The sequence below is a fragment of the Manacus candei genome, unplaced genomic scaffold, assembly GCF_025592945.1.
Source record: "Manacus candei isolate 608988 ecotype Guabito, Panama unplaced genomic scaffold, ASM2559294v1 h1tg000014l, whole genome shotgun sequence".
In the NCBI taxonomy this organism is placed as follows: domain Eukaryota; kingdom Metazoa; phylum Chordata; class Aves; order Passeriformes; family Pipridae; genus Manacus; species Manacus candei.
The window spans coordinates 73,996,314-74,009,906 of NW_026138062.1; the positions used below are offsets into that span (position 1 = coordinate 73,996,314).

At 39.2% G+C, this 13,593-nt stretch overlaps 1 protein-coding gene across 1 annotated transcript in view; it reads left to right on the forward strand.

Annotated features, from left to right (window-relative positions):
* HTR1F (5-hydroxytryptamine receptor 1F) overlaps window positions 1–13,593 on the forward strand; it is a 108,616-nt gene that overhangs the window by 41,271 nt on the left and 53,752 nt on the right. The window contains exon 2 of the mRNA XM_051778783.1: window positions 7,203–7,303. The gene's annotated coding sequence lies outside the window, so the exon portion shown is untranslated. The remainder of the gene's footprint in view (window positions 1–7,202; window positions 7,304–13,593) is intronic.

Below are 13,593 nucleotides of genomic sequence, written 5' to 3' on the forward strand. Positions count from 1 at the left end.
TGCATAGTATTTTCAAAATTCCCTGATTTCTTTAGCATTAAAAATTGATTTCTTCATAAAAGCTACTTTTTCCTAGTTTAGTAGCAAACCGCCCCACCATGTCCTCAAACACATCAATAAAAAAATGCCCTTTGTGTAGAAAGTTAGAACTGATTTATCAGTGCATATAAAAATAATATACTTGTGATGTAAGATCAACCAGGCTTCTGGCAAATTTTCCTAAACTGATGCAGCTTTTGGTTATGGCTTCATTATTGGAGTCCCTAAATAAAATGTAATTTAGCAGAACAGAGAGCACTTCTTTGACTGCACATCGCCATTAAACACCTCCAAAAAAACATCCTGTGGAGTTCTATTCACCAGGCCTTCCCTGGAAGAAAAATATAATCAATATCTTTAGCAGGCCCCAGATATATCCATCACCATTTCTACATTCCACACAAGAATTCTTCCCAAATAATTCTTTCAGCAGCAGCACCTCCATCAGGGAGAAAGGACTTAAATAATCTCAACAGGTTTCTGTGGGCAAACGTGATGTCCAGAATCCCAAACTCTGAGGGTAAAGATGAACTAACAGAAAAGTTGCCTGTCTCCCAATCAGTTGCCAAGCCACTGATAAAAGTTTATGGCAAGATTTCCTTTCTTATTCCAAGAACTTTATCTGTATTAAACTCTGCATCACCAGTATCTATACATTAAAGGAGAGACCATTTCAGGAAAGTTTGAGCTGTATGATAGCTTTGGTAAAAGAGTATTATATAGGACTAAAATTCTGCCTGCTCTAGAGACATGGGTAAGACATTGTTCTGTGAGAGAGACAACACACTTAGTCTACCTGTTATGCCAGTCAAGAAATGATATCTAAGTTTTTTAATCCCAGGCCCCTGTCCTTTACCTGTTAATCCCTGCTTTTCCTCACTAGAAATGCTCTGATTGAGTGATTAAATGACAAAAAACCCAAGCTGTTTTAGTAACAGAGCTTTCTTAGAGAAATACTGGTGTTCATCATAAACTTAGGCGACCAAGAATCAACATGTTACAGCAACAAGTCTGTTAACACAACTAAAAATTCTATTTTCCTTAAATTTGGAGAAGACTGAGGCATTTAATTATTTCCTTAACTAAGTAACAGATTGTTTTTCAAATGACTTTGAAAAAAATATTTTCATCCCTAAAATGAAAACAAAATTTGGCGTGGGAGAGACAGACAAAGATCTGGAATTCTGGTTACAACTTTGTTCGTAAACAAGGAGGCAGTTCTACCATGTATTTCCTTATCTTTATTAATTAAAAAACATCCTTTCTCCTTGAAAATGAATTTCAAGCTTTTTTCTCGGTCCTAATCAAGAAATCATCCCTTTCAGTTTCCTGATCTGTCAAGGTCTGACAAACAAGTCCTGAAAATTGTGACAAGACTCTGTGGTTTCCATTAGATGTCTGAAGATAATTAAGCTCACTCTGGCTCAGCTTTACCTTTTTTTGGAACTTTCAGGTCACTTTTGATCTTGTTGCAGGGCCTGAAGATGGTAGGCTTTGAAAGAAAAGAATAGGTTTTTAAAGCAGAGGGAGGGGCATTTATGTTTAATCCCTTCCTCTACTTATGCAATTCACTGAGGAACAATCCATACAGAAAAGTGTAAAGCAACTCTGACTTCTTGGCCTTGCTTATTGCAAATCTTATCTCCTTGGACTTCAATCCATCAAAGAATACTGGGGCTGGTGTGAAGTGTCCTTCCAAGTAGTTCATGGCCTTACCTGGGAATTTTCATGTCCTTTATGATAAAACATTCACCTTCATGAGAGAAAGTTCTCTCAGTCATTGTTGATCAATGACTGGAAGCGTACATTGTTATAAATATTGTACCCATTACTTTGTTTCATAATTGATTCATCCTGAAGCAGAAGAGAGGGAAATGCATGCTGACATAATTTTGTTGCATTGATACTTAATTTATGTAATTCCTTACCCTTACTAGTTAAATTGATACCCGTTGTTGACATTAAATAATGGTAATCTTCACAGATGGTTAGGGCTTATATTCATTACCATTACTACTTCCAACCTCAATGGAAGCACTTTTATGGTGTATATGAGGATACAATGACACAAGTTTACAGACTAACAGAAACAACAAAAAAAATTGTTGAGAAGGAAGAAACAATCCCACAACTGTAATCTGGCATTTTTTATCGAGTTTAGAAGTGATTTCTCTTGACAACTGAAACTTCCCTTGTGTTTTTATGAGCCAACTACCTTTGTGTAGAAATGGATCTTTAGGAACAATGTGCAGTAGAGAAATCAGTCTTCGACAACAAACAATCTTCCCTTGCCATAGGATGAGGACAGGTGTGGAAGGCAGACTTAACTTCCTGGAGCAGCAGAGGTTGGCACAAAGCATCCACACAGTCTGAATCAAGACAGGCCGGGCAGTCTCATGCTTCTGCTCCTCCTGCCCATCCCAGCTTTAAATCCTCATCTACAATTGGTGATGACATGTACTAATCCTCTTCATACAAGCTATGAGAGGATTGTAACTTCATATGGGAAATGTCAGGGGAAGGAAAATACAGAACAAAAATCCTTCCTTCTTATAAAAGCATTCAATAACAAAGAAGGAAGAACTAAAAATAAAAAACAGACAGACTGCGTACAAAGTTTGTTTAGAACTAAATAACTCCAGAAAAACAGTTTATTGCTGTTCCTTTGTGGGATTAAGATCTTATTTGAGGGTGCAATTTATGCCTGCAAAATTTCATACTGAAGTAGATGCACTTGTGAGTAGATATTATCCTCTTTAGGTAATAAAAGAAATAATTATAACAATCAGATTTGTTTCTAGAATTGCACAGTAGCTTAAAAATTGTGTACAAGAATTGCTCACAAAACCAACCATCCTACATATTTAACCCTTTGCTGCCAGCCTCTTCACCATGAGATGGCAATGAGTTCTTTTCATTTCATGGCAATGATCACTGGAAAGGAATAATTTATTTGTACACAAATGATATTGTATAACACTTCATCCTCAGTTTCAAGCTCAGAAATATTTATTATGCTCAGATAAATGTTATCATCATCATTCCTACACAGAGTAAGTACATCTTGAGCATATTTCTTTTTCTTTTTTCATTTGTGGCAGGGAGTTTTTGTCATTTGAGCATAGGCTCTTCCTTCTTATTTTATGCATTTGCCCTCTGGTCGTTGTCAACCCCTGCAGTCAGAATAATGAATTCCTCTTTACTGCACTGTCAGTGTGCTATCATTATTGTGGACTTTTCCTCCTATGGAAGGGTGTTTTGTAAGTTATTTCTGAAAAGCTATACCCACGTATGTGTTTGGGATTTATAGGACTGTACTGATCCACCATTTTCCAGAATATCCAATGCAGCCACTGTAAATTTAAAGAAAGAGAGAGTTCTCATCCAGCTGTGGACGTCAAGACAACTCGAGGGAGTATTATCTGCTTCTAACTCCTTGCAGCTTTTGCACAGGAAACACAAACTCAGCTCAAGATCACAGAGAGATTTCTGTTTGCCTTTGCAGTAGGGCTGTCGTTTTCTTTATGCCACCTACACTTCCTGCTGGCTTTTGAGGAGACAAACATTTGTGTGATTCTGAACACAGGTCTTCTGCCTGACAGCAAATGATGCTGCCAGCTGAGCTTTTAGAACAGCTGTTAGATTCATGCAAAGTTGTTTGTCTCCCATAATTACCTTAGTGCAAGATACCATTTTAAAAAGTCATATTTAGCATCCTCCACACGGTAAGAAAGTCACTTTTAGTCTTGGAATTATTGCAGATGCTACTTTTAACCACAAAAAAAAGCTTGCCTTTGTGCTCCACGCATCTCATAAGGCTTTTCCCACCGTGTTTCAGAAGACCAAAGCTCTCACAATATCAGTGTCTTTGCTAGGAAAGGAGGGCTGCAACTGGTAGTTCTGCTTTTTTGGTTACTGGCAGACTTCAAACTGACGTAATAAATATTGAAGCTTGAAGCAGGAGTACCCTGAGGCTTGAGAAGTGATGGAAGCAGTAAATGTGCTACAGAGATGAAGGCAGGTCCAGAATTACTTCTGGCTGGACTACCTTCCTAAAGGACGTTGCTGCCATGCATAAAATGAGATTACTAGGACTTTGAGCAGATGGGAAATGATTTTATGTTGGGTAAAAAGAAGTTTGTTTATATTTAGAAATATTAAGTTCTCATATGTACAAAACACTGCTAATCTGCTAAAAGCTTGGCTTATGTTTATTAAACAAAACAGTGAGTCCATAGGATTTGGGGCAGTTTTCTAATTTTTCTGTTTTCATGAGGGTCATAACAAAAATTATTCTTATTGTAACTAGCTTATCAATAGTTCAAAAAGTCCTTACTTCTGTGGTTTTGTAATGTCTTGCTCTCTGTCCTCAGTTTATAGGAATCACTGTTCTAAAACCAATCTCAGTCACTCATTGAGCGTTACTAATATTTTTTGAATGTTCTTGGAAAGTTTAAAGAAAGCATAATTCCATAGGAACCTTACTTGCCAGCTCTGTAGGATTCACCTTGGAGATGTCTGTTCAGTTCCTCTGCTGAACCTCTAGGTCCGGCATACATACATTTTAATTAAACAAAAAATGATAAGGTAATGATAATGAAATGATAATTACAAATGATGAGGTACAGCAGCTACATCCACGCTGCTGTTTCATCAACAAAGACTCCCACATCCATCCTCCCTTCCCATGCAGACAAGGTCTTCTCAAGAGCTTGTAGGCAGCTTGCAAATCTGTCTGCACAGGAATGCCTGGCAGCACTCCAAGTTAGATAACAAGAAGGAAATGGTGATCTAAGAACCCAGGTGGCCTCCAGATCCCCTTCAGAGGACACTCATTCCCCATTCAGACAAAAGTGAAGTCATTGGATGGCAGCGCCAACAATGAAATTCTTGACTAAATAAACACATACATTTCAGGAATATTCCTTTTTGCATTAGAGGACCAGGAGAGAAAAAGGGAATGCAACTAGGAATGGCCTGAGTGCAAAGAGCCAGGAGCTTGCAAACACATTGGAGATGAAGATGAAAATGCAAAGGTGCAGAAGCTGGAGGGCAAGGAGGATGGGCAAAGGATAGACTGTAGGGGTAAGGCATGTACCAAAAGAACCTCAAGTTTGCAAAGAAACAGAGACTTCTTGTTTGTCTAGAGAGGCCAAACAAAATCTATGAGGTGTGTAGGTGCTACCTAGACATTCTGATACCTATAATTTCTTATCTGGGAATGAGACATAACATGCAATGTCTCAAGCCAGTTTACCCTCCTCTCACTCCTTAAGATGGAAATCTTTTTGAGTATTTTAAGATCACCCTGAAATTATCCCAGCTCCTGTGCACTCCTGCATTCTCACACAGAACATGGTTTTGCCACATCTGATGGAGCGTGTTGAGATAAAAGAATGGAGACAATGGTTACACTAACAATTTCCAAGGAAAACCAGAGAAAAGGGCTACTCTGCCCTTTGATGGTTATTGATGGTCATATGTTGGATGCTTAACAAGACACAGCAAAGTACATCATTATGTCTTGAGTGCTGCATATTCCCATAGTAGGTCACGATGGCCCCTCTACCTTCTACCCTTCCTGACCTTGCCTAGAGAAATCTGAATTACAAAGGAGAACAGGGAAAGAGGAAGCACAGACACTGGGTTTACTTTTTAAACTCTATTATCACTGCCAATAAGTTACATTTTGAAGGTTAATGCTCTGTACTGAGCAGGAGACTAACTTCTGAAAAATATGAGTCTTATGTCTAGCAGAGGCATGGGTACAAAAGTACTGAGAGTTTCTACTTTTTCAGTTTTTTTCCAACACATATAGCACTGATTTATAACTTATGATTTGCAGGGTGCCTCCCTGGCAGGAAGGCTCTTGCCGTTCCTTTAGCAATAGAAACCTGGGCTTCCCAAAGTTGCACTGACAACCTCAAGAAACCAAAACACTTGCTATCCCAGCCTAGCCCATAGAATCATAAAGGTTGGAAGAGACCTCCAAGATCATTGAGTCCAGCCTTTGACCAAACACCACCTTGTCAACTAAACCACAGTACCAAGGGCCATGCCCAGCTGTTTCTTGAACACCTCCAGAGATTGTGGCCACAATGCCAAGTGGTACAAAAAACAGGTCTATAACCATCCTCAAAACCTGCCCAGAGCACTTCAAGCTGTAAGAACTCATCTGATAGCAGGTCACAGCCAAATAGTAGTATAATTATATTCTGGATAAATTATCATATTATTTGACAATGTGTGAAAAATTATTAGTTTTTAATCCTTTCCCCCCCCCCCCAGAAAATCAGTGCTAGTTCCTTATTTGTCACTTTGTCTTCTTCTTATTCATTTTTCTCAGTGACTGCTCTTCTGCTTTGAAACAAGAACTGCTTTTGTTATCTGATTTTCTACAGTTTAAGCACATTAGCCATTTAAAGATTTTGTATTTAAAATTAAATTGGCCTACTCTTGGTAGAATGATGTATTTCTGCTTTTCACAGCACAGACTTCACAGTGCATATCCTTTTGCATTATATTTCTTCTTTAGGCAGTTGCTTACTCTGAGACACTGGTAACTGGAGGGGAAAAAAAAGGAAAAAAAAGTATTATTTTGAGAATCCAAGAAACAATGCCTTGCAGTTCAAACTGCACACACTGGTGTGTTTCTGTCTTTAGCTTAATAACAGCAGCTTAATACTGCAAAATGCCAAGTGCCCTGGGTTCCTACTGCAGTCAGTGGGAGTCGACAATTAGCACCTGACAGATGCACTCGGGTGCTGAGAGCATGAGATACCCTGGAACTGCTGGCTTGGCTAAACAGCACAGGCTTCCTCCTCCTTCTCCTCTAACTGATCATTTATCTTCAGAAAAGAACAGGGCAGGTTTTTCGATTTCTTGCCTTCCACTTTCTGGAGTGTCAAATCCTGCGAGGTACTTGCCGGTCGTTCATTAGCTCATTACAGGGAATTTCAGACACCGCCAGCAATGCTCTTCTGTGGACTCCCCGGGGGTTTCCTGACACTGGCCTCTAAACCTTTAAAGAATGATTCCCGGTTATTTGAAGAGATCCTGAATATTAGTTTAGGGCTTCTGAAAATTTTTTTCCTTCTTCTGAAGTAGACATCATTCGTTGTCATTTACAGAGTCGATATTATCATTTTTTTGCTTTCTCGCAGGTTTTTGGCAGTATCCAGTGTTGCTAAGGGTGATTTAATTCCTACTTCCAGTCCAGTTCCCAGACACAACTTTTCCAAGGTGCTTCTAAACACAGGAGATGGTGAGTTGCTTTCTACCCTCATACATGGAGACTCTACACACATGTTTGCGATGTACCTGCTTTAAAGAACAAACTCATTCAGCTGGGTCTTCCATAGGGATTCTGCAAAGTGTGTTGAATAGAGGGTTTTGCTGAGCTCTGTGAGAGTGACCTTTCCTTAGGGTAGTGCAGAAGGAGAGAAAAGTCTGCACTGCAAAAGCTCCAAAGTAATAGGGCAGGGAAAGGCAGCCGGGTGAAGGTTGACCTGCAGAGTGATTGCAGGCTTACCTGGGCAATCTGAGTGCATGTGGTGCAGTGGAAAGCTCCAGACTAGCCAGGAAAAAGATGTCAGAGAGGACAATCAGTTCAAGAAAAGGAGAGCAGTGGCCAACCAGGGATGACTGAATAAATGAAGGATGTCCAGCCCAGTCTGAGAAATTCAGGCACTGCAGAAGAAGCTTAGTCTGCAGTACTAGATCTGACCTTCTCCACAGCCATGGACATTTAAACACTCAACATCTACTTTAACTGAGGGGGAAAAGAACAATGGTGCCAATATAACGCTTCATTTCACGGATATATTTTAAAGACTTAACCTTTGTAAGACATTTTGAAGATCAAAAGCACAGCAGTGCTCATTACCTCGCTTAACCAAATTTCTTAGTGCCAAGCTGAACCTAAATTCTTTTGATGTTAGCTCATCACAGATATTTTGTGAGACTTTTCTCAATTTCTGTGTTGGCCTGTAGCCATTTCATGCCACTGTGTGCTTGATTTTATTTCTGGGTTTGCCACATGCAGTTTTGCGAAAAGAGGTGACTTTTTCATAGCACCTAATTGTAGATTTTTAACAACAAAGATGAAATTCCAAAGTCCTTGTTTCCCATAGTCATTCAAGTGCAACGGCTTAACGATAACATTTCAGAAAGCACTTACAATTGGTTTGAACACAAAAATATTTTCAAAAAGAAGGGTAAAACTTCCTGCAACAGTATCAGGAGATAAAATTGTCATTTAATATTGAGACATCTGGATAATAGTGTAACAAGAAACAAATTAAAATCTTCAGCAGTCAATTAGTTGCCTGAGCAAAGGCACATGAGGTATGATTGCTCATAAGTGGACCTGAAAATTGTACATGTTGAGACAGGAGTAGAGCCATGTGCCACTATTTGACATTCAAAGAGTCTTCCTGAGGTATTTAATCTCATTGCTTTTTAGCTAGAGGAAGAAAAAGATCCTCAACACCAATGTTTTCCCATGTTCAGCACTCCTCATGCTCACCTACATCTACACAGGTTCAGAGCCCTCCTCCTCAGGATTGCATCCACACTCTGGGTGTATGAAAGACATGGCACATTGCACTTTAAAAGTCTTACAATGAGAGGGACAAAGACAAGGTTACAGTGCTTGTAATGATAGAATAATTAAAAAAGGTCACTGGGTAACTGTAAAATCGACTGAACTGAAGTCATCTAATTGTTTCATGGTTATGTTAATGAAACATAAAGATTTTAGTGAAAAGTAGATCAGAATATTGGCCAGTTTGAGCCTTTACAACACCTTCCTGCTGCCATGGAGGTATACAGAAAGACAAAGTTCCCAAAATTGTTTTATATGTATACTTCCATGCTGGATTTTACCTTGGCCTTTACCTTCCTCCAACTGCCAAACTAGACAATGAATGAACCAGATACTGGAGGTAGAAGCTAAATGGGAGCTCTTCTGGTCTGTGGCCTCATCCCAGTGCTGCCTAATTTAGTTTTCAAAAAGGGGACTAAAGGATGCATCATAAACCAGGAGAGATTCATTTCATATCTGTAACAGGACTCACGTGGGCAAGGCAGAAGAACTGTCAAGACTTCAAGGTCGCTGATGCTCTTCCTCTCTAACCAAGTCTTAGCCCACAAGCTGTGTGCCAGGCTGCATGGAACGTGTGCTCTGGCCCACACTGAGTTCAGCTACCAAAGTTAGCAGCACCTGAACCAAGGGCAGGTAGGGGGCTAGTGCCTCTCAGCACATCTGTACCCAAAACAGGGAAAAGGAGGAGCTTTAAGCTGTATCTGGAAAGTTCCGCAGATTCAGGTGTGGGGAATGTTTGGTTTGAAAGCTTCTCTTTCCTTTTCTCTTAGCGTTTTTAAAACCTACTTCCTCCCTTACTATTTATTGTTTTGTACCTAGTACGAGAGAAATTTTGATTATTCATTAATTCTGCTATAATACCTGCAGTGACATTATAGAGAGAAATTACCTGGTGGGAGAAAATGGAAGTGAAGTATGGACAGGGAAACTTTTTCTGGTTCTGATGGAAATGGGTTTGCTGGCTGCGTGCTAATTTCCAAAAGACAATGACAGACTGGCAGCTTAAAGAAAACAGGCCTCTACAGCACACTGTAGAGAGCCAAACATTTTCTAGCACCTTGTGTCATATAAAGCACTTTTCATACCATCTGTGCTCCAGCGGCAATAGGTTGTTCTGTCCCAGGCAGAACCTTTTGTCTTTGCATAGTCAGTGGAGCCAGCTATCAGATTCATAAAACTCATCTGAGGTTGGATGTATGCAGGGTGTCAGCTTCTCCTGTAAACCCTCTCGGTGCTCCTGACTTCCCACAGCCTGTCAAAAGCAGCAGCACAGCTCAGCAGACAGGCAGGGGTGCAGAGAACAAGCAGACAGGTATGAGTTTTCTCGCTTAACACTGCCTTGACTTGCTGAAGAAAAGAAATAACATAGAGGAGGAAAGAGAATGCAACTGAGAGGTGAGTATGTGTCTCATTAGCACTCACTATGAAAGTACTTTATACTCTGGGGAAGGTAAAAGCATTTTAATGAGGAGAACAGCCTCTTTTCAAATACTTCTTTTAGAAAATGACTTTATAAGGACAACTTATTTCTAAGATAAATATCGGTAACACATCTACAGTCTGCATCCTAAATAGAGACCAGGAGGGCAATTAGAAAGCATATCATCTTGATTACATTAAATTGCCTTCTTTGAGCAGTGATATTTGTCATTATTAAATTGTATGTTTCTTAGTATTGGAAGAACAGAAATCCTTAATACTAATACTTACATAAGCAGCACAATGGAGTATTCCATATATCACTATCAGCAACAGGTTTTGTGCTAGTAAAATCCCATGTGCCTATGGCAGCTTAAAAGTGACTGAGTTGCCAAAATTTTATTTGATTTCTCAGAATTAAAAAAAAAACAAACCTCTAGAAAGAGAAAACAGCCCCTCCCATGAAGTAAGCCCTAAATGCAGGCTCTTCTTTCAGTGTTGTTATCTTTGAGGCTCAGTATTTTTCCCATTATCATTGCTGTTTCATGGATTTTTTTTCCTACTTTAATGAACTTCTGTGCTCAGACACACAGCTATTTTCTTGGCTGTCTTGTTCCATTATGCTGATGGAAGCAGTCTTTTAATTTAAAACATTATTATTGAAAGTAATGCATGAAAGGCTTATCTGAAAGATATATTGTGTTGGCAATAGATGCAAATCAAAATGCAACTGTCTAGGTACTCAATTATATATTTTAATGGAAGACTTTGAGTAAAGCTTAGGCAGGAAGGAGAAAAGTTCTTATCAGCATTTATCACTTAAATTACCAGCACACTGGTAGACTATTCATATATTTCATATACCTCAATAAGGTCGAGACTGAAGCTGATTCAATGGACAGCAGTTTGCTTGTGAAGTCTCTGTCCTTGAAATACATTGCCACAGCAGCATTCCAAAAGTACAAGATATTCTTGCATATTTTTTTCCCCAATGCATTAAGTACTTGCATCTTTCAACATCTGGTGAGCTGCTTCGTCTTTGGTAATCCACGTAAATATTTACCAACTATTTGCCTTTGAACGTGCTCCAAACTTTTTTTCTTCGTGATCTTCGGAGATACTCACTATGACTTAGGCCAAGGGTGGCCCAGAAGAATGCACGCTGGATAATTCCTCCGTCGGGACACATATCAGGCATTCAGCTGCCCAAATTATATTTATTTTTATTTCTAGGTTTCAGTCTTGCAGGGCTTTTTTTTTTTCTCTCGGTTTGATACAGCACAACTGACTGGAGTTTACCGAGTTGTGGTTGGAGCATTGTCCAGGCTCATGCTGATCAACAAACAAGTTCTTCTGTACAGCAGCTCCATGTGCCACAGAGTTTAAACCCTGCAGTACTCTGTGTGACTCAACCCTTAGCCTTTTGGAGCTGGCGTGTTCTTTACCGCCCACTCTCCTGGCAGTCGCCTCAATCCAGAGACCTTTGTGCTGCCCCAGAGGGTGCAGTGAGCTCTGTAAGGCAGGGATCTGGGATAAAGCATCCTGAACAAGTACAAGGTCAGAAAATCAATCAGGTAGACACACAGAATCTTCTAAAATTTAAATTAAGACCTTAGGTCTTTCCCAGAGGGGAATATAATGCAGATTTTTAGAGCCAGCCTGTCAAGCTCACACATGGCTGCTCATGTAAGGAGAACAAAATATACTCTGGAAGAAACCTCAAGGCCATGAAGAATTTTGTTTCCCTGTAGAAGCACCTTCACCAGGACAGAGACATGAGCTTGTCATCTCACTGTGTAATATCTAATATACAAAATTATTATTTATTTTTTTTACTGCTGTCCATCTTTTCATTTTATATCAGCCTGTCAGCTGAAAACTCATTTCATGGTGTCCACACAAAATATCACCTCATAAATATTTGCTATTTGTAGATGGCTCAACTATGCAACAGGAGTTTGTAGGCAACAAAAATGCTGGTAGTCATAAGTTTTGCCTCAGCACTGAACTACAGTTCATTACAGCTTTTGGACGGTTTGTTTTTATTTCTGATCTCTGTACCTACACTCTTTTGACAGCAGCTTAACAAGTAATCATCAGGGTAGGCAAAAGTTAGGATTTAAAATGGAAAGCTGAAATTAAGATAGGCCCTGCTTGCAGAAGGGTTTCATTTTGGCATAATATTTGCTTCCATTATTACAGAATAATAGCTTTAGCAGGGCTTTTTCTGTTCAAATATTTAGGAATTTGCCTGACATTCACTCAAATCTCACCAGCCTTAGCTACATTCAGAAAGACTGATAATTTAAAAATTGTTTTACTTTCATACAATAGAGTTCATTCAAAGAGTTTTATCAGAATTCTTACCTGCTAAATTTGACTTTGAGGTTATGTTAATTATACTGGGACCTTCGAACTTGAAGTTAACAAAGTCACAGAGATGTTGCACTTCAATCAGAAATTCAGGACAATTGGTACAAACACTGAGGCAGAAGAAGAGGACCTATCAGAAGATTGTGCTTAATGAGATTTCCACCAGACATCTGAAAAGCTGACCTTTGCCAAGTGCTTCTTTTATCATGTATTGCCAGAAATACGTTACTTCTTCAGTTTATATATCTGCAGCAGGCTCCATCAGCTGAAATCATGCAAGTTGTAATTCTCCTGAAGCCAGTGCACTCTAGGGAGGACAATTTTAGCTACAAATGAATAGGGTCATTTACACTGCAGATAAGGGAAGGCAGGTTACTGCAATGTCAGTAAAATACGTACACTCATGATAATTGGGGGGGAAACGTTCAGATTTTAAAATGTGTTTCTAAAAATGATAACTACAATATGTGTGGTAAGTTTGTGTCCTGTTCTGAACACGGTACTGTCATCACCTGAACATGTTTAGCTCAATTAAACTAAGCTATGTTATTGCAGATAGGGTTGGTGCAGCAAAGATCAGCAGATTTGCTGTTGAAAGGCTCAGCAGACAAATGAGATAAATGCTCAAATCTGGGATTTTATTCAGGACTTAAGATAGAGTAATAATGTTTTTTTCTGTTGCACTTCAGTCTGCTTCAGGGAAGAGACATCTGTTTCTTTTTCAAATGTGGGATTCTTAGGATACTAAATATCAGGACAATTCTGTATTAGAATCAATTAGAATTTATTGGAATCTATTTCTGCTGACTGTCTTAATAATAATAATAACACCTAATACAAACTTCCCAGCAGAAAATTGTCATACATCTCTTACTCTTCTCAGACAAAGATTAAACACTTACAACCTGCAAATTTAGGGTAGGATTCATCTGACCAGAGGTAAACAACTGTACCTAAACCACTCACTCCCAAGTTTCCTTTTGCAGTAATGGAGAGAAGCAACCACTCATGAGGTGTAAGGCATCTGCACTAAATAAATCAGCACAATCTTACTCCAGTAGTCACTTTACTCCTTTCCCATATTAGTGCCCAAGGTGCCAAAGGGTACACAGATTGGTTTTAGATTAGACAGACACATAAAAGAAGGTGAGATGAAT